The 25,749-nt window shown below is 45.0% G+C and overlaps 1 pseudogene; it reads left to right on the forward strand.

Annotated features, from left to right (window-relative positions):
• LOC102187758 overlaps positions 1 to 25,749 on the forward strand; it is a 50,916-nt pseudogene that overhangs the window by 22,480 nt on the left and 2,687 nt on the right.

Raw genomic sequence — 25,749 nt, forward strand, 5'->3', positions numbered from 1 at the left:
TTCATACCAGACAGGGGCTGGTGCTCTGAGCAACCGGTGCAGGAAAAGTGCCTCAGATTAGCGTGAGCAGAGGGTGGGGTGTGTCGCAGGATGGTGAAGCAGGATCTCTGTAGAGATAACACCTCTGGGAAAGGATTTCACGCAGGGGAGCAGCCAGTGCTGCAGCCCCAGAGACGAGAAAGGCGATGCCAGTGGTCGTGGGAGGAAACACAGAGGGAGAGGAAGGAGGCTGGACAGAACACCAAATCCTCAGCACCTGTGTCCATGTGCAGGTCCCAGGGGTCTTCCTGGATGACACAGAACAACCATGCAGCATTCGACTGCAAGCAGTATATTCTTTGTGCCAAGATGATGATTCGGTTCATTTTTGGGAAGAGACAGCAGTGGGGAGTCCCCTCAGAGGTCAGTTCATTGCCAGACATGAGGGGAGAGTGGGCTGGCTGAAGATGCATGGGAGTGAGGGTGTGAGGAGTCTGGCTGAAGATGTATTTTTAACCAGGGATTCCTAGTGCATGTTAAATAGACTAAGACTGAATGAAATAAATGAGCCTGCATTCACCCAGCACATGGCCTCTGAGAGGTCAATGACACACCAAAGCTACCATTATTCTGCATTCACCCAATGGACAGCCTGTGAGAGATCTTTGACAGACAAGAGTAACCACAAGCCTGCATTCCCACAGCAGACAGCCTCTGAGAGGTCTATGACACACCAAAGCGACCATTATTCTGCACTCACCCAGTGGATGGCCTCTGAGAGGTCTGTGACAGGTAAGAGTGACCACAAGGCTGCAGTCACCCATCTTCTTAATGTCCCCGCCTTAAGAAGAGTGTTTGCCCAGCGGTTAGTGGTATAAAGAGGCATGTAAAGCTTTTTAGAGCACATGATGCACCAGGGGATAATTAAAGTAAGCAGGACACACCTCGGTGATTGGTGTCCTCAAGACAATATCCATCAAAGAAAGACCTCGTGGAAAGAGCCACCCTTTGAAGCCAAGTGGATCAAAGTCACTGAGTCTCCACCCTCAGGAGTGCGGGTCCAGGTGAGTAGGTGACAGACACTACCCAGCTCAGCTGGATGGTAGCCAGTGGTGTCCCTACTGTCCAGAAGAAGTTTGGCCCGAGTCTAAGAACTTCTCAGGGGGCTACCCAGCCACTTCATGTGTGGGACCTCAGGTAATGTCCCTGATTTATGCCTGCGGAGGTTGAAGAGGGGATGCACTCAGAGTTCCTGGTCCCCTTGGGCATTTGTTACTCAGGCCCACCATCCCTGCCTTCCTGGGGATCACCCTTTCTGCCATGTCTGTCGCCATCTATTCCATTCCCCCTTACAAGAAAAGCTGAGATCTGGGTAACAGTGCTGGCAGGACCCATGCAGGCAGGATCTCTGTCCCCCTGCTCTTTTTGAAAGGGCACATTTCACAAGGTGGTGGTAAACCTTTCAAGAGCAGAGCACGTTACATGCTGAGAGCCTGGTCTGACTCAGGAAGAAAGCTCAGAGGGACCCCTTGTCCCCAACACAGTCAAGACAAAGTGCTTGGAGCTGAGAGGAAAGGGGAGCGAGGTCCGGGCTCCAGGAGAACTCAGGGGCTGAGCCTCAGCCCCCCTGCTTCTCTGGGGTTCAGCCCTCCCGACAATCAGATGTGGGTTATGGAAGTTCTCCCGAGAGGCACATGCACCCAGTTCATGGCCCTAATTTTGTGTCAGGACATATGGGGGTTCTCAGAGCACCAGGGAGGGCCTGATGGGCAGGGAAGCCCGGGAGATTTGGTCACCAGAGAGCGAGGGCCCATGACGGCACTGCCCTAACCTGGGGCTCCAAGACCCAGGGTTCTTGTCTGAGTCACACTTGTGTGGTGTCTGCTGTCTGCAGGCCACAATGCATCTGTGTCCCCACAGGCCAAGCTCTAACAGAGCTATGGGTTTGGCCAGAGAGCTGGGGACACTCGGTATAGGACAGATGATACCAAAGTCAGAGCACGGCACAGGAAGTCTTTGTGAGTGGTTGAGAAAGGCCAGAGCCCCACCTGCCCCTGCTTGGAGGATGTGGATGTTCACCTGAGAGACCAGAAAGATCCCCACGCCTCCGACAATGGCCCCAGAGGACAGGCTAGCAGCATGCTGCCAGAACAAGGGTCACCCAGGACACCAGCCAGGATGTGCACTGAGCAGTGGCAGCAGAGACTCCAGGCCACACGCAGGCCCAGTGACCCTGGGTGGGCATAAATGGCCTCAGACTGTGTCAGCACTCTGACTTCAAGATCAGGGGGCTCCTGGGTTAGGGAGGGGTGGCGTCATCCAGCACCTTGCAGACCTGGGCCAGCTTGTACTACAGATCCTTTATGGTGCTGTTCTTCGATTCCAGAAAGACTGAGGAGAGGAAGGTGTCAGGGAAGTGTGGCCTGACTCCACTGCGGGGACATCCACATAGAGACTGCCGTGGGAAGGCTTCGGAGCGAGGCCCTGGTGTGTATCCACCCTCAGACCCTGAGGGGACCTAGCCTTGGGGCTGGCTGCCTCAGGTCACCCCACTGGCCAGGACCCCAGAGCCAGGCCTGACCACACAGAGTCCCCTGTCCACATCACCCACTCTTTCTGTGACATCTCCCAGGTCAGAGGGCAGAGAAACAAGGCCCGGCTCCAGGCAGGGTGTCTGCCAGGTGTTGTCTGGCCTTCCGGCTCCTGGGCACCAAGGCCTCGTCTGTCTCTTCCTGGCAGTGCCCAGTGATGGGGACAGCCCAGCCCAGGGGAATGCCACACACCACCATGGAAACACCAGGGAACAGACGCTCAGCCTGTGCCAAGAAGTGCCTCCCAGGGAAGCCTTCCCAGCATCCACCACACAGGCCACCACGGACCTTCCTCTCCTGCTGTGGCCTCTTCCAGTTCATCTTAGTGTCCAGGCAGATGGCAGCTGTGGCCTTGGCTAAGAGGCCAAGCTGCAACAGGGAGTGGACTCGGGCTAGGATGACTAGAAGGCCAGGAAGGGGCTGGGGAGACCTTGAAGACACTGGAGCCAGGAGACCACAGAGCACGCTGGCCTGGGTGCTCTGGCCAGGAAACCACGATGGGCCCTCCCCGAGGCTGACTGAAGGTCTGCACTGCAGGGACGGAGCCCCACCTGCAGCCCTCAAAGCCTACCTCCAACTTGCGGGACATGAGTGACAGGACTGAGGGGTCCAGGTTGGAGGCTGCCAGCACCTCACTGAACTGTACCTCCTCCTTCAAAAGGGTGGTGGCCTGCACCTACATCTTGAGCTCCAGGATGAGGTCCTGAGGTCTCCATTCTGTTGAACCTCCAGGATGCCCATGGTGAATTTCCAGGGACCCTTTCTTCCTTCCTTCTACATAAACACAGAAATCTGTATCTCTAACCCAGAAATGTGTAACTCTAGGTGAGCATCCACAGAAATAATCTTTCACTGTATACACAAAATCTGAATCTCACATACATAATCCAGAAGGACCTGATACTCAGCCATCTGTTTGACCTAGGGAAAAAAAAATCTGGGAAAGGGTATAGATCTCCCATAGATTCATCATACCTGAATCAGGTGGCTGTATGCTGACAACAGTCACAGCATTGCAAATCGACCATACTGAAACATAGCACAGGCATGATATTAAAGAGATGGAAAGAAAACCAGTGCCTACTTTATTCCCCCAGGCCTCCTGGACTGGGGCTGTTACCCATCCCTGGAGCGTAACCAGGCTTGGGTCCCACTGCCCAACTAGGGTGGGTTCGAGAGAGCCTGGCAGGGTGCCCCACATTGAGCCCTTTTTAAACGTTTACTGTCTGCTTTGTTCCGGCTTGGACCAGCCTCCCCAGTGGGATCCAGGCATCCAGGGACTTGGGAACAAATACTACTAAGCCACCACGTGCCCTGGTGCTGGGCATTCCAGCTCAAGCCTCCTTCCCAGCAAATTGTCAGCCCTCATTTTTGTGAAAATGAAAAATACCTTCCATGAAGTTGTGATGCTGTGTGTTGGAAATATAACTGAAAGTTCTGTGATAAATGTGCTGATTATGGAACACATTTAATCCAGCTTTCTATGAAACACCAGTGACAACAATTCCTTACATTTGTTTCACACTTCAGTTTATATCAGGTTTCTGTTTGTAGTCTTTTCAGTGCTGCTTCCTAATCAATTTCAGAGGTTTTTCAAGAAATCCTCTGGGCTCCTTCTTCAGCAGCTCTGGTCTGGCCTCTGGCCCTGGGAGCAATATAGGCCCTTCAGCTCCTTGGAGCCAGATTAACCCCTGCATTTCAGTCCCGCTTTTCAGAGTTGTAACCAGTCTTGGCAACCCACTCCAGTATTCTTGCCTGGAGAATCCCACGGATGGAGGAGCCCAGTGGGCTACAGTCCATGGGGTCGCAAAGAGTCGGACATGACTGAGCGACTTCACTTTCACTTTCAACCAGTCTTAAAGAGCACTCCACCCCTCCCACACACTGGCAAGCAGATAGCTGTGTCTAGAGTTCAGCAAGTACCACAGTCTAGACCCCAGCACTCTTGGCAAATGTGGGGCAGGGCAGACAGATGGCAGGGAGAAGGGGTGCTGGGAAGTGTCCATGGCCAGGCCTGGGAGCTGTGGTTCCTGCCCAGACCTCTTGTAAACCTGAAGCTTTCTGACCCTCATCCCATCCTGGTGGGCCTTTCCATCCCTCTGTCCTCAGAGGTCTCTGCCCATGTGTTCTTTCCCCAAACCTGGCTTCTTTTTGGAGGGGAGGCTTGGAAATCTCATGGATAGAGGAGCCTGGTGGGCCACAGTCCATAGGTTCACAATGAGGCTGACATGACCTAGCCACTACTCAACAACAATGAGTAGATTAGAAAGTGAAGGAAGGTTAAAGAGAGAGAGAGAGAGAGCAATGCAAAATCCTGTCACTGTCTTTAGTAGGTAATTGAGGACCTGTCATCAACTGTAGAAACTTTCAGATAAACACACAGTTGGAAAGTGTACTGTGTTCCTACATCCTACCATACACATTCCTGCTATAATCTGACAGCAAAGACTTGTGAAATAAGAACAATAATCGTCATGATAATCAATCCCTACTATTCATGACTATACTCTTCATTTTTAACAAGTATTTGTTGAATATTTAATCTGTGTTAGGCATTCTCTAGGGGCTTCCATGGGGGCTCAGACAGTAAAGAATTTGCAATGCAAGGGACCTGACTTCAGTCCCTTGGTGGGGAAGATCCCCTGGAGAAGGAAATGGCTGAAGGCTAATGACTCTAGGTCTTCCAATCACTAGAAAACTGCCGGCCCCACAGAACATTAATAGGCGAGTGCCCTCCCAAAGGCCTCCATCTCAACACTAAGACTAAGCCACACCCAAAAGCCAGCAAGCTGTAGTGCTAAACACCCTTCTCCTATCCTTCAGCCAAATAGGGGCACAACCTTGCACGTTGGCAGACAGGCTTCCCAAAGCCATACTGAACCCATAGACACCACAAACCACACTGCTGGACCCAGGCACTGCCCTTCAGAAAGACAAGATCTAGCTCCACCCACCAGAACACAAATAAAAATCCTCCCAACCAGGAAACCTTCACAAGGTATTGGTCCAACCCCACTCAGGTCACCACTAAGACCACACCAGCTCCATCCATGCCAGGTCAGCACACCAACACCTGATTTTCACAGCCTCAAGGCATCCTTTTAATCTATTCTCAGCAGCTAGCAGAAAAGTATAAAATGCTCTGCTTAAACTAGCAAACTGGGTACTCTTTCTACCCCCTTCTGATGTCTGTCAGAAGCTTTTTCAATCAATATCACTTTAATAAAATTCCTACTACACAAATCTCTGAGTGACTGAAATTGTGTCTCTTGGTCTCAGAATTAAATATTTCCCTTTGGAGACTAGGAATCCAGCAGCACCATTCACCGTACACATTAAGTTATCATCTATCATCTCGGGGGCTGACTACTGCTATCACTATCATCTGCATCTTAGTTTCTTTCCATCACATTCTGTCCTTTTAAATTCCTGTCCCAATCACACATTCACTCTGTCACACTCACTCAAAACCATTTACCTGTCACAGTGGTAAACTAAGAACCTCATTCTATCATACACTGTCTTTCCTTCATACTTCTGTCACTCTCTTGTCACACATATTATTTCTCATTGTCATTATTTTCTTTTGGAGATCTCACAATTCAGATGCAACTTAAGTCCCATGCCTGAGAGAGCACTGTTTTCATCATAGTTTTGTGAAATACAGAAACCAAAATGTTCAAGGCTTTTAGCCACTGGTGTTGGGGAGAGAGTTGTTGTGTGTGGTTTGTTTGGAGGAGATCTGCATTATGGGAGACAGGACACCGATATGGCAATACTGTCTGAACACTGATGTGATGGACGAATACACGGAAATCACCTCAAAGAGTGAATGACCATAGCAAGTTTTAGTTGTCATTATGGATGAAAGGCACAGGTATAGATGTGGAGTGGGAGGAGAGAGGACCCTGGTAGGTCAAGTGGCTTGGCCATTAACCCTCTAGTCCATTGTATTCTCGTGAGCCCCCTTATGCAGCACAACTATTCTTTCAAATGTCCCCCCAACCTGACAGTGGGCTCCTGAGGGAGAGATGTGTCCAGGCTCCCTTCTGGGGTCCTCTAGGCCACAGAGCAGGGGACAGACACAGGCATTAGACTGGGTCTACCCATACTCTAAAACTGACTCAGAGACAGAATCAAGAGAAACTAGGTGGGTGAGAAGGTGGGACAGGGATGCCCCAACCACAGGGAAGGGTCAGCCATTACTGGTGCCTCTCCCCCACTAGGGGGGTGGGCGAAGGCTGCTGGCCTTGGATTTGGAGGGCCGAGAGGACTTTCCAGCCAGGGGGTGGTGATCAGGGGCCAGACTGAAGTACAACCCCGATGCAGTCACCTCCTTTGGCAGCAGTGGTCCCTGGTAGATGCACCCCACTACCAGGCATTGCTGCCCCAGCCCTGTCGTCACTCCCAGCTGTACATTGCCTGTTGACTTGACCCCCTACCAGACACAGAAGTAGACCCAGCACCCAGCAGGCCAGCAGACACAGGGTCACCCCCAGTTGAGGTTCCCCGGCAACATCAGCCATCCAGAGAGCCTCAAGACTTTATTCCTGGGGAGGGAAAAGCCAAGAGAGTTGTTTCAGCAGAGGGCAAGAGACTGGGCAGCATCCAGGGGAACATTGCCCTTCTCCCAACCCTTGAGTTTAGCTGGTTCCTCTGGTGCTTCTGAGGGGCCCGGGGCATGCCCACAGCCTGGAGTCCCTGCAGTCTATGTGCCCAGACCCCCAGACACCCCTACCCCATGCCATCCCCAGTAGGCCCAACAGTAGTCCCCTCTTCCTTCCCCAGGTGAGCAGGAACAGCCCACTCCACATCCCTTGTCTCAGGACTCCAGGGCCAGCCCTGGCGCACCCCCATGTATATGCATGCACATGCCCACATGCCCATATTGCTTTTTGAGTTACAGCAGAATTTTGATGAAAACTTGAGCTGCACTAATTTTGTGTTGCAGGATGGAGGAGTCGAGGGGTACTGGGGAAATGAACACATTTTCAATAGGTTTCCCATATTTTTCTACATTTGCTTCTTTTTGTCCCCCTTCTGTACAAGGATGGTGTTTTTTAAAAAGTAATGCACATTTAATTTTCTTAAAACACAGACTTGAGCTACATGTGGGAAACTAATGGGACAGACCTGGCTTGGCCCTGGTGCTTGACTCCCTTCCAGAAGCTGAAGTCAGTAGGCTGGTCTCACGTGAACATGGCAGCAGAGGTGTAAGGGGAAGAGGCTCACTTGGTGTTTCCACGTTTGGCAGGAAACAGTCACATGCTCATAACCACCTAGGAGGGCCATCCAGGGCCTGACTGCATAGGCACTCTTGGCACCCGCCCAGGGGCATGGTTTCCTTTGGGTGCCTCAGCCCCTCAGACAGTCCAGCTGGCCTTGGTGGGCTGAACTGCAGAGTGAGTGGTTCTGGAGGCCACAGACCCAGGTGCCAGTGGAGGTGGTGTGGCAGGAGGTGCTGAAGGCCAGGGAGGCGTGGATGAACCTGGTGACCCAGATGGCCTTGAATGGCACCAGGGCCTCGGAGGCATGGGAGAGGCAGGTGCAACCACAGCTAGAGCCCCAGAGCCGGCACGTGTACCTCACACTCCAGGACCTGGCAGAGATGCCGTGCCCAGCTTGGGCAGACAGGACTTGGCAGGGCCTGGTAGACATGCCATGCCTTGGCCAGGTGGACAATTCATGCCAGGGCTGGGTGGGACCACTGTCCCAGGACCAGGTGGATGTGTGGCGCCAGGGCCTGGTGGTACACTGCCCCAGGGTCAAAAGGACATGTTGGACCATGACCTGGTGGACATGCTGCATAGGGACTTGGTGGCCATGTGCCGCCCGTGGCCGGAAGACCAAGAAGCCACCTTTTCAATTTGTATCCTATTTGAAGAGAGGCAAGGGGTTGGACCAGGGAGGAATGGGCCTATTGTAGACACTGGAATGGAGAGAAAGTGGTCAGCCTAGGGATAGGAAAGGCTGTGGGGAGGGAGACCAAGAAGATGGCTGGGGGTTCTGGCCTCAGGGCTATGGGTCAGTGGTGGCAAGGAGAGATGGAGGGGGGAGATGGCCTGAGGGACTGGAAGGGCTGGGAGCAGACTTGGAGTGAGAATGGAAACAAGTGAGAACAGCCAGAAGGAAACAGGCCTCCAAATGAACAGTAGGCCTGAGGCACAGGCAAGGTTGGTATGAGATGGTCCCTTAACCTCACTGTCACCACCTCCAACATAGTGCTCTTCCTGTCACCCATGGAGGCAGAGATGGCCCACCAGTCCCTGAGCCCTACCGCAGGGCAGTAAGAAAGGAGCTCACAATGAATGGCAATATCCTGGCAATGGTAGTTTGCAAAAGGGCCTGGGTGGGTGGCAGGTGTCTGGGGTCATTCTAACAGTCAACTGGAGACCCCCACCCTCAAAGGTGAAATGTAAGGATGTAGATATATACAGTGAGCCTGTCACCAGCTGAGGGGGCAGAGAGAATTAGAGGAACAATTCCCATATTTAATTTGATTTTCTTTTTCCCTCCTTTTTAGCTAGCTGAAGGCTAAAAATGGTGGCCACCTCCGAATTTCTATCATCTCCTGTCTCAAGCAGCTTTTCCTGTTGGTTGGGATCAACCAACCAATTACAGGGTACTTTGTGACCCTGGTTATCCCTAATCCTAGGCCAAGAAAGAGTGCCTAAGATTACTCTAGGCAGTACATCCTTCCCCAGGGCATTGATCCCTACACTGGCTGCTGATTTATTGTGGGGGCCTAACTGTTTGCTTATATTGGCCTTTGGGCACTCTTGGCCCTGTTGTTTTCCTCTGGCTAGAGGAGGAGGGTGTTTCAATATTTCTTGTAGCATAAAATAAAGCTGAACTATCATTCTGTGTCTTAATATATTTTCAAATACTGCACCTCCACAGTTTCTTGCCTTTGTCCTTGGTTTCAAGGGAAGGTTCTGGGCTTCAGATAGTCTAGTAGTACAGTGTAATTGAAGACAATTTAAGAAATGGACAAAATTAATATGTATTATGTCTTGTTATTCAGCATTAACTGCTGCCTGTATTTTGGAATATTTTCTTAGTTTTATAGTGGCATTTATATGGCTCAGCTGGAAAAGAATCTGCTTGCAATGTGGGAGACCTGTGTTCGATCCCTGGATTGGGAAGATCCCCTGATTAGGGAAAGGCTATGCACTCCAGTATTCTGGACTGGAGAAGTCTATGGATTGTATAGTTCATGGGGTCACAGTGTCAGACACAACTGAGAGACTGTCACTGCATATATAACAATAATGTAATTGTTGCATGTTCAGGATTAATTTTTCCTCGAATTATGTTTATTTAACATTAAGCATTTTTTTCTTTCTAAAATTTCTTCAAAAACATGTACTTGGATGCACAAAAGAAGTACTATAATGTAAGTGTTAAGCATTTAATACGTTTCCATTTTTCCCTATTAATGATTCAGCAGAAATCTTCTGTATAAGTCTTTGCCTGACTGGTAATTTCCTCAAGATAGATTCCAAAGGGTAGAAGTACGGACTTAAAAATTCACATTTCTACTTATTTTTAAGGCTATTGGTCTACAGTAGGTGGCTGCTACTCAAAAGTGTGCCCTCCCACCAGAATTCTAGTTTGCCCAACACCTGTTATCAGTAGGTCTGATTCTTCCCAAAGTAAAAAGCTTAGCTTGCAGAAGATAAAACAACTTGCAAACTCTAGATCTGTAACTTTATGGCCTGCTGACCTTGTTTTAGAGCAATGTAGAAAAAAGTCTTTGAGGAAGGAGTTCATTTCAGTTCAGTCACTCAGTCGTGTCCGACTTTTTGCGACCCCATGAATCACAGCACACCAGGCCTCCCTGTCCATCACCAACTCCCGGAGTTCACTCAGATTCATGTCCATTGAGTCAGTGATGCCATCCAACCATCTTATCCTCTGTCGTCCCCTTCTCCTCCTGCCCCTAATCCCTCCCAGCATTAAAGACTTTTCCAATGAATCAACTCTTCGCATGAAGTGGCCAAAGTACTGGAGTACTTTGGAGTACTGTGCCAGGTGGCACAGTGTTAAAATTGAAAGAAAGTAAATGTGCATCTTCACTGAGTAAAGATTCAGTAAACCAGAGTAAGCCCATCTCTTGGTGGCACAGTGGTAAAGAACCCATGTGCCAATGCAAGAGACTCGGATTCCATCCATGATTCAGGAAGATCCCTGGGAGTAGGGGTGCCAGAGAATTGATGCTTTTGGACTGTGGTGTTGGAGAAGACTCTTGAGAGTCCCTTGGACTGCAAGGAGGTCCAAACAGTCCATCCTAAAAGGAGATCAGTCCTGGGTGTTCGTTGGAAGGACTGATGTTGAAGCTGAAACTCCAATACTCTGGCCACCTGATGCGAAGAGCTGACTCATTTGAAAAGACCCTGATGCTGGGAAAGATTGCGGGCAGGAGAAGGGGACAAAAGAGGAAGAGATGGTTGGATGGCATCACCGACTCAATGGACATGGGTTTGAGTACACTCCAGGAGTTGGTGATGGACAGGGAGGCCTGGCTTGCCGCAGTCCATGGGGTTGCAAAGAGTTGCACACGCCTGAGCAACTGAAATGAACTGAACTGAACTCCCTACCCACAACACAACTGAACAAGTAAACCTAAATAAGTCACCACCTTCATCCCATTCTGTCAAGGTGAAAATTAGACACTGAAGACACTTCCAAACAGAGAAAGCCAAAATAAACAATGAATAGGGAACTGCTCTGGAAATGACACATGCAACAGATTAAAACCCTGTAGTTAGCATGGACTAAGCATTGGAAGGGGCCTATAGACCTTGAGAAGTACTATATGCTGGAACAAGTAACTATCTAAAACTGTACTGACCCAACACTGCCCTCAAGAGCTCCAGAGAAATTCCTAGATATATTTTTACTATTATCAGTTTTTAAATTTTTTACAATTTTTTTATTATTAACTTCTTTATTACTCTTGTAATTTTCATTTTTATAACCTACTATTAACTTGCAAAAAAGGCCCTATTTTAATGCAAATTTCATATATATAATTTTAATTTTTGTGATTGATGTTGTTTCATATTTTTAATCTTGTATTTTTGAGAGTCTAACCTCTACTCTAGGACTTTAATTTTTCTTTTTGATATTTGTTATCAAAATTGTACCTTTACAAATCTAATCTTCAGTACTCATTTTTACTTAGGGATGTGATTACTGGCTTGATTGCTCTCTCCCCTTTGTACTCTCCCTTTTATCCCCCAGGTCACCTCTATCTCCTCCCTCCCCCTTCTCTTCTCTATGTAACTCTGTGAACCTCTGTGGGTGTTCCAGACTGTGGAGAGCACATAGGAAATTGTTTACTGGCTAGATTGCTCTCTCTCCTTTTGACACCCCCTCCTCTCCTCCTGGTCACCTCTATCTTCCTCCTCCCTCTTCTCTGCTCCATGTAACTCTGTGACACTCTTTGGGTGCCATTCACTGTGGAGAATCATTCCACCATTAACCCAGATGTTCTATCATCAGTGCTGTATGGATGGAGAAGTCTTGAGGCTCTTGTAAGAATAAGACTGAAAGCCAGAGGCAGGAGGCTTAAATTCAAAACTTGAGAACACCAGAAAACTCCTGACTTCAGGGAACATGAATCGACAAGAGCTCATCCAAAAGCTTCCATACCTACCTACACTGAAACCAAGCTCCACCCAACAGTCAAGAGCAAGATAAACCATGCTTATTCTCCAGCAACGCAGGAAAATGGCCTTGAGCATTAAAATACTGGCTGCGCAAAGCCACACCAGACCCACTGACACCACAAAACTCATTTCTGGACACTTTATTGCACTCCAGAGAGAGAAGATCCAGCTCCACCCACCAGAACACAGACGCAAGCTTCCCTAACCAGGAAACCTTGACAAGCCACTCTCCAACCCCACCCACAGGGAGCAAGCTCCACAATAAAGAAGAACCACAACTTCCAGCCTACAGAAAGGCCTCCCCAAACACAGCAATCTAAAGAAAATGAAAAGGCAGAGAAATAGTCAGCAGGTAAAGGAACATGATAAATGCACACCAAACCAAACTAAAGACGAGGAGATAGGGAGTCAACCTGAAAAAGAATTCAGAATAATGATAGTAAAGATGACCCAAAATCTTTAAAACAAAGTGGAGTTACAGATAAATAGACTAGAGACATGGATGGCAAAGATGCAAGAAATGTTAAACAAGGACCTAGCAAAAATAAAAAAAGGGTCAATCAATAATGAATAATGCAATAACTGAGATAAAAAGCATCCGGAGGGAACCAACAGTAGAATAACTGAGGCAGAGGATAGGATAAGTGAGGTGGAAGAGAGAAGGGTGGAATAAATGAAGCGAAGAAGAAAAAATAATTAAAAGAAATGAGGACAACCTCAGAGACCTCTGGGACAATGTTAAACACCCCAACATTCGAATCATGGAAGTCCCAGAAGAAGAAGACAAAAAGAAAAGGGCATGAGAAAATACTTGAGGAGAAAAAATGTTGAAAACTTCCCTAAAATGGGAAGGAAATAGCCACCCAAGTCCAAGAAACCCAGAGAGTCCCAAACAGGATAAACCCAAGGTGAAACACCCCAAGACACATATTAATCAAATTAATGAAGATAAACACAAAGAGCAAGTATTAAAAGCAGCAAGGGAAAAACAACAAATAACACACAAGGGGATCCCCATAAGGATAACAGCTGACCTTTCAATGGAAACTCTTCAGGCTACAAGGGAATTACAAGATATACTTAAAGTGATGAAAGAGAAAAACCTACAACCCAGATTACTATACTCAGCAAGGATCTCATTCAAATATGAAGGAGACTTCAAAGCTTTACAGACAAGCAAAAGCTGAGAGAATTCAGCACCACCAAACCAGCTCTCCAACAAATGCTAAAGGGTCTTCTTTAGACAGGAAACACAGAAAAGGTTTATAAATTCAAACCCAAAACATCAAAGTAAATGGCAAAGGGATCATACTTATCAATAATTCCCTTACATGTAAATGGGTTGAATGCCCCAACCAAAGACAAAGACTGGCTGAATGGATATGAAAACAAGACCCCTATATATGCTGTCTACAAGAGACCCACCTCAAACCATGGGACACATACAGACTGAGAGTGAAGGGCGAGAAAAAGTCATTTCAGGAAAATGGAGACCAAAAGAAAGCAGGAGTAGCAATACTCATATCAGAAAAAATAGACTTTGAAATAAAAGCTATGAAAAGAGACAAAGAAGGACACTACATAATTATCAAAGGATCAATCCAAGAAGAAGATATAACAATTAAAATTATATATGCACCCAACATAAGACCACCACAATATGTAAGGCAAATGCTAACAAGTATGAAAGGGGAAATTAACAGTAACACAATAATAGTGGATGATGTTAATACCCCACTCACACCTATGGATAGATGAACCAAACAGAAAATTAGCAAGGAAACACAAGCTTTAAATGATACAATTGACTAGTTACACCTAATTGATATCTATAGGACATTTCACCCCAAAACAATGAATTTCACCTTTTTCTCAAGTGCACACGGAACCTTCTCCAGGATAGATCACATCCTGGGTCATAAATCTAGCCTTGGTAAATACAAAAAAATTGAAATCATTTCCAGCATCTTTTCTGATCACAATGCAGTAAGATTAGATGTCAACTACAGGAAAAAAGAAAAAAACTATTAAACATACAAACATATGGAGGCTAGACAACATGCTTCTGAATAACCAACAAATCACAGAAGACATCAAAATATGCATAGGAACAAATGAAAATGAAAACATGACAACCCAAAACTTATGGGAATTAGTAAAAGCAGTGCTAAGGGGACGGGTCATAGCAATAGAAGCTTACCTCAAGAAACAAGAGAAAAATCAAATAAATCACCTAACTTTACACTTAAAGCAACTAGAAAAAGAAGAAATTAAGAACTCCAGGGTTAGTAGAAGGAAAGAAATCATAAATATTAGGGCAGAAATAAATGAAAAAGAAACAAAGGAGACTATAGCAAAACTCAACAAAACTAAGCGCTGGTTCTTTCAGAAAATAAGTAAAACAGACAAACCATTAGCCAGACTCATCAAGAAAAAAAGGAGAAGAATGAAATAAAAAAATTAGAAATGAAAATGGAGAAATCACAACAGACAGCACAGAAATATAAAGGATCATAATAGACTACTAACAGCAACTATATGGCAATAAAATGGACAACTTGGAAGAAATGGATAAATTCTCAGAAAACTATAATCTTCCAAAACTGAAAGAGAAATAGAAAATCTTAACAAACCTATCAGAAGCGTGGAAATAAAAACTGGAATAAAAATTCTTCCAACAAACAAAAGCCATAGGTGAATTCTACCAAAAATTTAGAGAAGAGCTAATACCTATCCTACTCAAACTCTTCCAGAAGTTTGCAGAGGAATGTAAACTGCCAAATTCATTCTATAATGCCACCATCACCCTAATACCAAAGCCACACAAAGATGCCACAGAAAAAGAAAACAACAGGCTAATATCACTGATGAACATAGATGCAAAAATCCTCAACAAAATTCTAACAAACAAAATCCAGCAACATATTAAAATGATGATACAGGCTGACCTAAGATGGCAGAGGAATAGGATGGGGAGACCACTTTCTTCCCCACAAACTCATCAAAAGAACATTTGAACACTGAGTAAATTCTACAAAACAACTTCTGAATGCCGGCAGATGACATCAGGCACCCAGGAAAGCAGCCCATTGTCTTCAAAAGGAGGTAGGAAAAAATATAGAAGATAAAAAGAGAGACAAAAGAGGTTGGAACGGAGATCCGTCCTGGGAAGGGGGTCTTAAAGAGAGACGTTTCCAAACACCAGGAAACACTCTCATTGGCGAGTCTGTGGTGAGCCTTGGAACCTCAGAGGGCAACATAACCGGGAGGAAAAACAAATATTAATATAAAATATTAATATAAAATATTTATAATAAATATTAATAATTAAAACCCACAGATTATGTGCCCAATGGTAACTCCTGGTGGAGAAGCAGTGCAGATCCCTGCATCCACCACTAGCAAACGGGGGCTGGGCAGGGAGGCACCGGCTGCTTTGCTTAGAGTAAGAACTGGGCCTGAATGCCCCAAGAGCAATCTGAGGGAACTAACTTGTGATAGCAAACCAGACTGTGGGATAGCTACCCTGTGAAAAGCCCTAACCTAAGACACCGCCAGGCCCACTCACAAAACAAAGGACTGACTAGAGCTAGCCGGCTGTGGACTGGCCCATACCCCGCCAGAGACAGGAGAGGGCAGCCAGAGTCGGAAAGGGGCAATTGTGGCCACAGGGAGGCATCATCTACCAAACTGCAAGCAGACTTGATTGCTAACCAAGACTTCTTGGGATTCTGGATGGTCGACATCCGCCTGAGGAGGTGAACCGGTTGTACACCCAGAAAACTGAGTGGCAGGGACGGGGGAGGTGATAACTCGCAGGGACCACGCTCATCAAACACTTGGTCGGTCACCTGAGCTGCTTGGACCTGGGAAGGGCACAAAACGCAGGCCCAACCGAGTCTGCACCTTTGTGGAGTACCCGAGTACCTGAACCTGAGCAGCTTAGACCTGGGAAGTGCACACAACTCAAGGCCGGCCTCAGACAGTTCCCGGCAGAGCAACCTAGAATCTAAGCAGTGTAGACAGGGAAAACACACACGCCGTGAGTGAGGGAAAACCCAGTGTGGCCGAGACACTGCAAGCACACGCCAGTGATATTTGTTCACAGCGTTCTTCTCGCCCCAGAGCACAATTGAACAAGTGAGCCTACGAAAGTGTCCACCACCACCTCCTTGTGTCAGGGCGGAAATGAGACACTGAAGACACCAGCAAACAGAAGAAGCTAAAACAGAGGGAACTGCCTTGAAAGTGACAGATGGAGAAGTCTTGAGGCTACTGTAAGAACAAGACTGAAAACCAGAGGCAGGAGGAATAACTCCAAATCCTGAGAACACCAGAGAACTCCTGACTCTAGGGAACATTAATCAATAGGAGCTCATAAAACGCCTCCATCAGTTCAGTTCAGTTGCTCAATCGTGTCCGACTCCTTGCAATCCCATGAATCACAGCATGCCAGACCTCCCTGTCCATCACCAACTCGCGGAGTTCACTCAGACTCATGTCCATTGAGTCAGTGATGCCATCAAGCCATCTCATCCTCTGTCATCCCCTTCTCCTCCCAGCATCAATCCCTGCCCCCAATCCCTCCCAGCATCAGAGTCTTTTCCAATGAGTCAACTCTTCGCATGAGGTGGCCAAAGTACTGGAGTTTCAGCTTCAGCATCATTCCTTCCAGGGAAATCCCAGGGCTAATCTCCTTCAGAATGGATTGGTTGGATCTCCTTGCAGTCCAAGGGACTCTCAAGAGTCTTCTCCAACACCACAGTTCAAAAGCACCAATTCTTCGGCATTCAGCTTTCTTCACAATCCAACACTCACATCCATACATTACCACTGGAAAAACCACAGTCAGCAAAGTAATGGACCTTAGTCGGCAAAGTAATGTCTAGATGGACCTTAGTCAGCAAAGTAATGGCTCTGCTTTTGAATATGCTATCTAGGTTGCTCATAACTTTCCTTCCAAGGAGTAAGTGTCTTTTAATTTCATGGCTGCAGTCACCATCTGCAGTGATTTTGGAGCCCCAAAAAATAAAGTCTGACACTGTTTCCACTGTTTCCCCATCTATTTTCCATGAAGGGATGAGACCAGATGCCATGATCTTCGTTTTCTGAATGTTGAGCTTTAAGCCAACTTTTTCACTCTCTTCTTTTACTTTCATCAAGAGGCTTTTCAGTTCCTCTTTCTGCCCTAAGGGTGGTGTCATCTGCATATCTGAGGTTATTGATATTTCTCCCGGCAATCTTGATTCCAGCTTGTGCTTCTTCCAGCCCAGCGTTTCTCGTGATGTACTCTGCATAGAAGTTAAATAAGCAGGGTGACAAAATACAGCCTTGATGTACTCCTTTTCCTATTTGGAACCAATCTGTTGTTCCATGTCCAGCACATGTCCAGTTCTAACTGTTGCTTCCTGACCTGCATACAGATTTCTCAAGAGGCAGGTCAGGTGGTCTGGCATTCCCATCTCTTCCAGAGTTTTCCACAGTTTATTGTGATCCACACAGTCAAAGGCTTTGGCATAGTCAATAAAGCAGCAACAGATGTTCTTCTGGAACTCTCTTGCTTTTTCCATGATCCAGCAGAGGTTGGTAATTTGATCTCTGGTTCCTCTGCCTTTTCTACAACCAGCTTGAACATCTGGAAGTTCACGGTTCACATATTGCTGAAGCCTGGCTTGGAGAATTTTGAGCATTACTTTACTAGCATGTGAGATGAGTGCAATTGTGCAGTAGTTTGAGCATTCTTTGGCATTGCCTTTCTTTGGGACTGGAATGAAAATGACCTTTTCCAGTCCTGTGGCCACTGCTGAGTTTTCCAAATTTGCTGGCACATTGAGTGCAGCACTTTCACAGCATCATCTTTCAGGATTTAAAATAGCTCAACTGGAATTCCATCACCTCCACTAGCTTTGTTCATAGTGATGCTTTCTAAGGCCCACTCTACTTCACATTCCAGGATATCTAACTCTAGGTGAGTTTTCACACCATCGTGATTATGTTGGTGTTGAAGATCTTTTTTGTACCTACACTGAAACCAAGCACCACCCAAGGGCCAACAAATTCCAGAGCAAGACATACCATGCAAATTCTCCAGCAACACAGGAACATAGCCCTGAACTTCAATATATAGGCTGCCCAAAGTCATTTGAAACCCATTGACATCTCATAACTCATTACTGGACACTTCATTGCACTCCAAAGAGAAGAAATCCAGATCCACCCACCAGAACATGGACACAAGCTTCCCTAGCCAGGAAACCTTGACAAGCCATCCATCCAATCCCACCCACAACAAGGAAACTCCACAATAAAGAGAACTCCACAATCTGCCAGAATACGGAGAAGCCACCCCAAACACAGCAATACAAACAGGATGAAGAGGCAGAGAAATACCCAGCAAGTAAAGGAGCAGGATAAATGCTCACCAAACCAAACAAAAGAGGAAGAGATAGGGAATCTACCTGATAAAGAATCCCAAATAGTGATAGTGAAAATGATCCAAAGTCTTGAAAACAAAATGGAGTTACAAATAAATAGCCTGGAGACAAGGATTGAGAAGATGCAAGAAAGGCTTAACAAGGACCTAGAAGAAGAAAAAAAAGGGTCATTATATAATGAATAATGCAATAAATGAGATCAGAAACACTTTGGAGGGAACAAATAATAGAATAACGGAGACAGAAGACAGGATAAGTGAGGTAGAAGATAGAATGGTAAAAATACATGAAACAGAGAGGAAAAAAGAAAAACGAATTAAAATAAATGAGGACAATCTCAGAGACCTCTGGGACAATGTTAAATGCCCCAACATTCGAATCATAGGAGTCCCAGACGAAGACAAAAAGAAAGACCATAAGAAAATACTTGAAGAGATAATAGTTGAAACTTCCCTAAAATGGGGAAGGAAATAATCACCCAAGTCCAAGAAACCCAGAGAGTCCCAAACAGAATAAACCCAAGGTGAAACACCCCAAGACACATATTAATCAAATTAACAAAGATCAAACACAAAGGGCAAATACTAAAAGCAACAAGGGAAAAACAACAAATAACACACAAGGGAATTCCCATAAGGATAACAGCTGATCTTTCAATAGAAACTCTTCAGGCCAGGAGGGAATGGCAGGACATACTTAAAATGATGAAAGATAATAACCTACAGCCCAGATTACTGTACCCAGCAAGGATCTCATTCAAATATGAAGGAGAAATCAAAAGGTTTACAGACAAGCAAAAGCTGAGAGAATTCAGCACCACCAAACCAGCTCTCCAACAAATGCTAAAGGATCTTCTCTAGACAGGAAACACAGAAAGGGTGTATAAACTCAACCCAAAACAATAAAGTAAATGGCAACGGGATCATACTTATCAATAATTCCCTTAAACATAAATGGGTTGAAGGCCCCAACCAAAAGACAAAGACTGGCTGAATGGATACAAAAACAAGACCCCTGTATATGTTGTCTACAGGAGACCCACCTTGAAACAAGGGACACATACAGACTGAAAGTGAAGGGCTGGAAAAAGATATTCCCTGCGAATAGAGACCAAAAGAAAGCAGGAGTAGCAATACTCATATCAGATAAAATAAACTTTAAAACAAAGGCTGTAAAAGAGACAAAGGACACTACATAATGATCAAAGGATCAATCCAAAGAGAAGATATAACAATTATATATATATCCCAACGGAGCACCGCAATATGTAAGACAAATGCTAACAAGTATGAAAGGGGAAGTTAATAATAACACAATAATAGTGGGAGACTTTAATACCCCACTCACACCTATGGATAGACCAACTAAACAGAAAATTAACAAGGAAACACAAACTAAATGATACAATAGACCACCTAGACCTAATTGACATCTATAGGACATTTCATCCCAAAACAATGAATTTCACCTTTTTCTCAAGCATACACAGAACCTTCTCCAGAATAGATCACATCCTGGGCCATAAATCTAGCCTTGGTAAATTCAAAAAAACTGAATTCTTTCCAAGCATCTTTTCTGACCACCATGCAGCAAGATTAGACAGGAGAAAAACGATTAAAAATTCCAACATATGGAGGTTAAACAACATGCTGCTGAAGAACCAACAAATCATAGAATAAATCAAAGCATGCATAGAAATGAATCAAAGTGAAAACATAACAACCCAAAACCTCTGGGACACTGTAAAAGCAGTGCTAAGGGGAAGGGTCATAGCAATACAGGCATACCTCAAGAAACAAGAAAAAAGTCAAATAAACAACCTAACTCTACACCTAAAGCAACTAGAAAATGAAGAAATGAAGAACCCCTGGGTTAGTAGAAGGAAAGAAATCTTAAAACTTAGGGCAGAAATAAATGCAAAAGAAACAAATGAGACTATAGCAAAAATCAACAAAGCCAGAAGCTGGTTCTTTGAGAAGATAAGTAAAATTGACAAACCATTAGCCAGACTCATCAAGAAACAAAGGGAGAAAAATAAAATCAATAAAATTAGAAATGAAAATGGAGAGATCATAACAGGCAACACAGAAATACAAAGGATCATAGGAGACTAATATCAGCAACTATATGCCAATAAAATGGACAACTTAGAAGAAATGGACAAATTCTTAGAAAAGTACAACTTTCCAAAACTGAACCAGGAAGAAATGGAAAATCTTAACAGACCCATCACAAGCACGGAAATTGAAACTGTAATCAGAAATCTTCCAGCAAACAAAAGCCCAGGTCCAGACAGCTTCACAGCTGAATTCTACCAAAAATTCAGAGAAGAGCTAACATCTATCCTACTCAGACTCTTCCAGGAAATTGCAGAGGACGGTAAACTTTCAAACTCATTCTATGAGGCCACCATCACCCTAATACCAAAACCTGACAAACATGCCACAAACATAGAAAACTACAGGCCAATATCACTGATGAACATAGATGCAAAAATCCTTAACATAATTCTAGCAACCAGAATCCAACAACATATTAAAAAGATCAGACATCATGACCAAGTGGGCTTTATCCCAGGGATGCAAGGATTATTCAATATCCACAAATCAATCAATGTAATACACCACATTAACAAACTGGGAAATAAAAGCCATATGATTATCTCAATAGATGCAGAGAAAGCCTTTAACAAAATTCAACATCCATTTATGATTAAAACCCTCCAGAAAGCAGGAATAGAAGGAACATACCTCAACATAATAAAAGCTATATATGACAAAACCACAGCAAACATCATCCTCAATGGTGAAAAATTGAAAGCATTTCCCCTAATATGAAGAACAAGACAAGGGTCCCCACTCACACCACTACTATTCAACATAGTTTTGGAAGTTTTGGCCACAGCAATCAGAGCAGAAAAAGAAATATAAAAGAATCCAGACTGGAAAAGAAGAAGTCAAACTTTCACTGTTTGCAGATGACACGATCCTCTACATAGAAAACCCTGAAGACTCCACCAGAAAATTACTAGAGCTCATCAATGAATATAGTAAAGTTGCAGGGTATAAAAACAACACATTGAAATCCCTTCCATTCCTATACACTAATAATGAGAAAACAGAAAGATAATTTAAGAAAACAATTCCATTCACCATTGCAACAAAAAGAATAAAATACTTTGGAATACATTACCTAATATTTGGGAATGCATGTAAGAATTAAAGATTTTAAAATTAAAAAAAAAAGAAAAAATAAATAAAGACCTATATATAGAAAACTATAAAACACTGGTGAAAGAATTCAAAGAGGACGTAAATAGATGGAGAAATATACCATGTTCATGGATTGGAAGAATCAATATAGTGAAAATGAGGATACCACCCAAAGCAATCTATAGATTCAATGCAATCCCTATCAAGCTACCAATGGTATTTTTCACAGAGCTAGAACAAATAATTTCACATTTTGTATGGAAATACAAAGAATCTCAAATAGCCAAAGCAATCTTGAGAAAAGGGAACTGGAGGAATCAACCTGCCTGACATCAGGCTCTACTACAAAACCACAGTCATCAAGACAGCATGGTACTGGCACAAAGACAGAAATATAGATCAATGGAACAAAATAGAAAGCCCAGAGATAAATCCACGCACCTATGGACACCTGATCTTTGACAAAGGAGGCAAGAATATACAATGGAGAAAAGACAATCTCTTTAACAAGTGGTGCTGGGAAAACTGGTCAACCACTTGTAAAAGAATGAAACCTGAACACTTTCCTACACTATACACAAAAATAAACTCAAAATGCATTAAAGATCTAAATGTAAGACCAAAAACTATAAAACTCCTAGAGGAAAACATAAGCAGAACACTCTCTGAAATAAATCACAGCAGGATCCTCTATAACCCACTCCCCAGAGTAATGGAAATGAAAGCAAAAATAAACAAAATGGGACCTAATTACACTGAAAAGCTTATGCACAGCCAAAGAAACTATAAGCAAGGTGAAAAGACAGCCTTCAGAATGGGAAAAATAATAGCAAAAAAAAAGCAACTGACAAAGAATTAATCTCAAAAATATACAAACAGTTCATTCAGCTCAATCCCAGAAGAATAAATGACCCAATCAAAAAAATGGGCCAAAGAACTAAACAGACATTTTTCCAAAGAAGATATAGAGATGGCTAGAAACACATGTAGCGATGCTCAACATCACTCATTGTCAGAGAAATGCAAATCAAAACCATAATGAGGTACCATCTTATGCCAGTCAGAATGGCTGCTATCAAAAAAGCTTCAGACAATAAGTGCTTGAGAGGGTGCAGAGAAAAGGGAACCCTCCTACACTGTTGGCGGGAATACAAACTAATACAGCCACTATGTAGAATGGTGAGGAGATTCCTTAAAAAACTGAAAACAGAACTGCCATATGACCCAGCAATCCTGCTGCTGGGCATACACATTTGAGGAAACCAGAATTGAATGAGACATGTGTACCCCAATGTTCATCGCAGCACTGTTTACAATGGCCAGGACATGCAAGCAACCTGGATATCGGTCGGCAGATGAATGGATAAAAAAGCTGTGGTACATATACACAATGGAATATGACTCAGCTATTAAAAAGAATGCATCTGAATCAGTTCTAATGAGGTGAATGAAACTGGAGCCTATTATACAGAGTGAAGTAAGTCAAAAAGAAAAACAGTAATACAGTCTATTAATGCATATATATGGAATTTATAAAGATGGGAATGATGACCCTGTATGCGAGACAGCAAAAGAGACCCAGAGATAAAGAACAGACTTTTGGACTCTGTGGGAGAAGGTGAGGGTGGAATGATTTAAGAGAATAGCATTGAAACATGTATATTACCACATGTGAAATATATCACTAGTCCAGGTTCGATGCATGAGACAGGGCACTCAGGGCCAGTGCACTGGGATGACGCTGAAAGATGGGATGGGGAGGGAAGTGGGAGGGGTATTCAGGATGGGGGACACATGTACACCCATGGCTGATTCATGTCAATGTATGGCAGAAAGCACTACAATGTTGTAAAGTAATTAGCTTTCAATTAAAATAAATAATTTTTTTAAAAAAAAGAAAAGCAAGAAAATAATTTGCCAATTTAGATGAAATTAAGAAATTCCTTGAATGACACAAATTCTCAAAACTAACTCAAGAAGAAAATGAAAACCCTAAATATCCCTAAATCTATCAAAGATATGGAAAAAAATCTATCAAAGATATGGAATAAATCTATCAAAGATATGGAACAGAAAACTCCAGTCCCATGTGACTTAACTAGTGAATGCTATGAAATAGGTAAAGGAGAAATATCACCAAACCCATACAAATTCTTTCAGAAAGCAGAGGACAGAAAACACTTCTCAAATCATTTTATGAGGTCAACCTTACAAATACCAAAACCAATGAAGACACTGCAAGAAAAGAAAACCATAGACCAATATTCTTCATTAAGTTAAGCACAAACAATGAAATGTTAGCAAATTTAATCCAGCAATATATAAAGCATTATGACCAAATGAGACCTATTTCAAGAATGAAAGATTGGTTATGCATTAAAAGATCATCAACCAGTGTTATTCATCATATGAAGAAAACACAGGAGAAAAACCATATGATCATGTCCACAGGTGCCATAAAAGCATTCGACAATATTCAACAACTGCTATGATAAAAACTGTCAGAAAACTAGGACTACAAACAGACTTTCTTAATCTGATCAAGGTAAACTAAAAAACTCCTGCAGCTAACATGATAATGAAGGAAATCTAATCCCTCCACTGGGAGTGGGGGAAGGCTGCTGGCCTTGGATTCAGAGGGCCATGGAGAGACCTATCCAGCCAGAGGGTGGGGATCAAGGGGCCTGATTGAAGTACCTGTCCCCTCCTCGGGCAGTGGCCCTGATCCAGTCACCTCCCATGGCACCAGTGGTTCCACCTCCCATGCAGTGTTGCCCCAGCCCTGTCATCAACCCTGGGTGTACTGTGTGGGTTTATTTGACCCCTTTCCAGACCCAGAAGTAAACCAGCACCCAGCAGGCCAGCAGACACAGGGTCACCTCCCAGTTGAGGGCCCCGGCACCTCCAGCCCTCCAGAGAGCCACAAGACTTTGATCCTGGAGAGGGAAAGCCCATGAGTTTCATGCCAGAAGAGGCCAAGGGACTGGGAGTGTGATGGGGGACATTGCCTTTCCGGCAACCCTTGAGTGCAGCTGGTCCAGCCAGTGCTTCTGGGGGGCCTGTCGTAAGTTCCCAGCCTGGAGCCTCTGTAGTCTGTGTGCCTGGAGCCCCAAGTGGCCCTGCCCCATGCCATCCCCAGTGAGTTCAACAGCAGTCCCAGCTTCCCTCCCCAGGCAGGCAAGCACAACACACTCCACATTCCTATTCTCTAGACTCCAGGACAGGGTCCCCATGCACCACCATGCGAAGGCACTTGCACATGAAAACAAGCACACACAGATGCCAATATCCATGTGCATGCACCTGACCACATGCTCTCTCACACACACATGCACATGCGAACGCCCATTTGCAAGCACCTCCACAAACACACATGCACATACCTATGTGCATGCACCTCTGCACACCCATTTTCTCACACGCACATGGACTAGCACCTGTGCACAGGCACTCTCTTGGGCACACACAGACACAGACATGCACATCAGATGCCCATGTGCATGCACCTGCCCACGCGCACATGGACACACACGCACACACATGCACACACACATGAGCTACGTGCAGGACACCAGAAGGACAGACCAAGTCTGACCCAGGGATGCCCAACTCCCTTCCAGAAGTCGATGACAAGGACCTGCGCTCAGCAGGATGCTCACCTGTGAGCGTGGCCAGGTTGGCAGCAGTGCAGTCTTGGAGGTGCACAGCGGACGAGGCTCACTTGGGGTTTGCAGGCTTGGACTGGAAACAGGCACGTGCCCTGAGGACGGGGGGCAGGGTCTGTTTGAGCATGCGCACTGAGGAGCTGCAGACACACTAAAGGGTGGAGCGCCACCCAGAGGCCTCCTGGCTAAGCCAT

This window comes from Capra hircus, unplaced genomic scaffold (assembly GCF_001704415.2).
Source record: "Capra hircus breed San Clemente unplaced genomic scaffold, ASM170441v1, whole genome shotgun sequence".
NCBI classification, from domain to species: domain Eukaryota; kingdom Metazoa; phylum Chordata; class Mammalia; order Artiodactyla; family Bovidae; genus Capra; species Capra hircus.